The sequence below is a fragment of the Mixophyes fleayi genome, chromosome 1 (assembly GCF_038048845.1).
Source record: "Mixophyes fleayi isolate aMixFle1 chromosome 1, aMixFle1.hap1, whole genome shotgun sequence".
Classification (NCBI taxonomy): domain Eukaryota; kingdom Metazoa; phylum Chordata; class Amphibia; order Anura; family Limnodynastidae; genus Mixophyes; species Mixophyes fleayi.
The window spans coordinates 453,344,665-453,349,033 of NC_134402.1; the positions used below are offsets into that span (position 1 = coordinate 453,344,665).

Sequence of the window (4,369 nt, forward strand, 5' to 3'; positions counted from 1 at the left end):
AACGAATGGGCAATGTGGACAGAGATGTGTGTTGCAGGGTGGATAAAGGATGATATAGTCCTAAAGATAATGCCATGAAAGAAGAGCAAGAAAAATAGTTTTGCAAACACTGGGATTTAAAATTGAGGGAATTAGTTGCAATGTCCTGTACGATCAGAGAAGTATTTTTTGTTAATCAAAAATGGCAGGAGACAAGATTGTCCACTATCACCCCTGCCCTCCCCTCCATGTTTGTAGCCTAGAGAGAAAGTTAAATTCCAGCTAAAAGAGTATCTTTAATGCTCCAAATACCGTACACACCATATTTTTACACTTATTGTAATGAGGCAATTAGCGTCTGCTAAAGGGAAAAAAAATAATCTCTGGTCCTTTTATACAGAGTACAAGAGATTCTTATAACCAAGTGTGTTTGTCTTGTTAGTCCATAAGGATGAACAATATTCCTGACCCCATAGATACATGTAGAGGAAAACTGAAGAATTAATACAGGAAACCAGAATGGGACATTTTAACATAATGTTCCCCTTACAAAACATTACAAGATGTCCTGAGAAACTCTGAACGTTTAGCGGACTTGGATTAAACACCCACTAACAGTATTGCTCATTCACCAGCTGTTTATTGTGAAGTATTTTGATTTTTTATATTCACAAAAAGGTTGACAATATTTCTACCCAAAATTCATACCCGTCTTACGTACAACTGCACTTATTGGGAAGGAAATAAAAAGTACATGTTAAGCACATTTCTTTTACAATTTATTGATTTCATTCACCCAATACACAGTTTGTATGTTTATTATTTTTTTTTTAGAACCCTTTACATTTAAAAAAGGATGATAAAATTGGAACCTAATGAATAAAGAGCTATTTTTTTTTTTTAATAATGTTAATGACATAATTCTTCACTCAAAGTAATTTAAATGTTATGTACTTGACACACACAAAAAGTACCCAACACGCATACACACGCACATACATACATTATAATATTCCCCCCAGATTTTCACAGAAAACCTGGACCTTTTCATCAAATATTACATGTATCTGTCCACAGCTAATTACAGGAACTGGCCTCATGTAGAGTACAGCTGCAGTCCCACTGAAACCGAGAGGTCACAGGTCAGTCGTCTTCTCCATGGAACGGTGGGTAATATTCACGATCTCCGGTGTAAGCCAGCGGTAAGTATCAGGAAACATAATTGCAGGCGTTGTAAGAACAATATGGATAATCCAGTGTACCACAATGCTTGCGTTCCACAACAGTACTCAGGTGGTTTCGGAAACGGCGACCGATTAAAACCTTGTTTGTGGTTTGCTCCAGGGAAGACGGCTCTCTCAGTGATTTATAGGGAAGATGCGCGAGACTGCAGCTTCAGGGAGGAGGACAATCCGAATAACGACAGTGAGTGAGAAAATGTCAAATCTAGGAGGTAAAATTAACTTCTTGGATGAGAAGTTATAATTGCGTAAAAGCTCAATTTACTTTTAAGAAATATTTGGCCGGTGAGCATCTCTGAATAAAGCTCTTCTCTTTCTCTTTACAAATAAAACAGAAACTAAGACCAAAAAAAAAAGCACCAAAAAACAAAACAAACCAAAACAAAAAAAAATACAGCAGATCTAAACCACTAGCTGCCTGAGGGTCCGTCGATGATACTCCACATGGGAACCCCACTGGAAGGGAAGGGGTTAATGACGGGCACCCTCTCGGGCTGCTTTCCTAGCTCCAGAGGCCGGCGTAGTTTCCGTGGAGACCAGTTGGCAGAGGGCCGCCCGCCACAAACAGTTTGGTTCCAGACGGATCATAACAGTGGGTGTAAACAGCATTTGGGCAGCAGTCTATATCTGAGAAGTAATTCCTCCACATATCGTTGTGATTCTAAGAGGAAAGGAAGAGTCGGGGTTACGGACCCACTACGGAACAGCCGTACTGCTCAATAATAGGCGTACACAGAACTTACTCCTCTTCTAAGCTGTATATAAAATCCAATTTCATGAGGAACGTGGCTTAACCCTGCCTAATAAAATCAGCATTTTGTTCTCACATAGCATTTATTTTAGACATTTGTAACAGAACATAAAGAAAACTAAAAGGTTCCAACTACATTAATTTTGCATCAGCAATGATCACAGCATTTGTGACATTTATGTTTCTTAAGCCTTAATGGGGGTTATTAACTAAGTAAGATCTATTAATGTATCGGTGAGGAAATGCCACAGTTAGGACGGCTGTGGCACCTCCCATCTAGAATGACGGATGGTATCGTAATATTTAGGACTTGGGATAGAATATAAGGATTAGAAGTAGGGCGACACACGTATCAATAGCGGCAAATTTCCTGGTGTGGCTTCAAAACAAATCGGCATGTCCGGGAATAATGCGCAGAGGACGTCTGCGCTGGTTTTGGCACTAATCGGTTCTCAAATGTTTTGGGTGTTCATCCAAGTGCCAAACAGCTGCATGTATGAGATTTGGTCACTTGTGTGTGTCTGCAAATTGGGCCTGGGAGCAAAAGTCAGCCCACGTGGCCATCATTATACAGACTAAAGTTCTGGCACCTTGGGCTACATTCTGAGAAACAGAGCCATCATAAAGGCTTTTGGTAGACGTAAATTGTAAGAGGTTTAATGTAATGGTTATTGCTACTGATCAGTGCCCCTCCTAAGCTTCCGAACTCCAGTCCTCAAGTCTCCCCAACAGTGCAGGGGTTTAAAGATATCCGTGCTTGAGTACAGGTGACTTAATTCATTCATATCCTTAAAACCTGGACTGTTAGAGGGCTTAGAGACTGGAGTTGGGAACCACTGGCCTAAATGATCAGGTGGCTGAAATAGTCTTTTACAGCTTCCAGTTACTAGAGACCTAACACTGGGCAAATGCTAACTAATCAGCGTTATAAGGAGCATATAACTATATGTTCATACTCACCAGCCAGCCTTTGCCGGTGGTCAGTTTCACCATGTCTCCTTTGGACGACTTAGAAGCTTGGATATTACCGGTGAAATCATCCAAAAACCTCTGAGCACGGATGTCATAGAACAGGAGGGAGCCCTGTCCAGTCCCCACGGTGATTATGTGTTCATAGAAGCTGACAGAGCGGATGCCTGCAAACATACAGAGATTATCTGGTCACACACACGGCCGAGACAGACCAGACGGTTTACACTATTGTATACAAATACAACTCTGAGCGAAGGAGAATTCTGGACTCAAAACTTTCATTTAGCTCCACAGACACAATGATATGTTGAAATAAAATTATGTGCATAAGGGTCCTCATTTAGCTTTTGGAGCAAAACAAAAATATAAAAAGGAGCAAATTTGCTCCAGGACAAAACATGCTGTAATGCAAACAAATACTGGGCAGCTTTATTTTTCATTTAAATATAGAACGGAGCCACGACACGCCCCCCTCCCAACACTAAATCTCTCCGCACATTTTACATTTGCCCCTTGCAGTGCAACATGCTTTTCTTTAATTTATTTTTTTTGCTTTGCTCACCAACTCCAAATGATGCCAGACGTCTCTCAGATATGAGTACCCTTGTTTCTCTATACAGACCAGGGATATATACGCATACATTTTAACCATCAGCAAGTGAAATGCTGGATGGATTTCGCTAAAAGTACATGGTCACCATAGTAAAGAAAAAACACAGCACAGATAGTTGCTGGGACATGGATAGGGAAGCAGGCTGCAGGGACATCATAACGTCACTACGCCTTTCTCATTCGTTACAATTTCCATGCACAATGTATACCACCGAGAGGCAACGTGACCGAGGAGGAGCACCGAACGAGCGGCCTTCCAGCCTTTAAAGGGACCACACAGAGGAACGAGGGAGAGCACAGCGCACCCTTTCCTCTACTGGCTCTGCCGCGTGATCTCCCTGCATGGCGCACTCAATCCTCCTCCTCCGGCTCTGCCGTGTGATCTCCCTGCACAGCGCACTCTCTCCTCCACCGGCTCTGCCGCGTGATCTCCCTGCACAGCGCACTCTCTCCTCCACCGGCTCTGCCGCGTGATCTCCCTGCACAGCGCACTCTCTCCTCCACCGGCTCTGCCGCGTGATCTCCCTGCACAGCGCACTCTCTCCTCCACCGGCTCTGCCGCGTGATCTCCCTGCACAGCGCATTCAGCCCTCCTCCACCGGCTCTGCCGCGTGATTTCCCTGCACAGCGCACTCTCCCCTCCACCGGCTCTGCCGCGTGATCTTCCTGCATGGCGCACTCAGCCCTCCTCCTCCGGCTCTGCCGCGTGATCTCCCTGCACTGCTCACTCTCTCCTCCACCGGCTCTGCCGCGTGATCTCCCTGCATGGCGCACTCAGCCCTCGTCCTCCGGCTCTGCCGTGTGATCTCCCTGA

The 4,369-nt window shown here is 44.1% G+C and overlaps 1 long non-coding RNA gene across 1 annotated transcript; it reads right to left on the bottom strand.

Moving 5' to 3' along the window:
• Positions 1–599: 599 nt before the first annotated feature.
• LOC142102010 (uncharacterized) lies at positions 600–3,349 on the bottom strand. Its single transcript, XR_012679180.1, has 2 exons — positions 2,932–3,349; positions 600–1,881 (listed from the first exon to the last, which is right to left on the bottom strand). It is a non-coding gene; the product is annotated as an uncharacterized LOC142102010 (long non-coding RNA).
• Between the last annotated feature and the right edge of the window lie 1,020 nt (positions 3,350–4,369).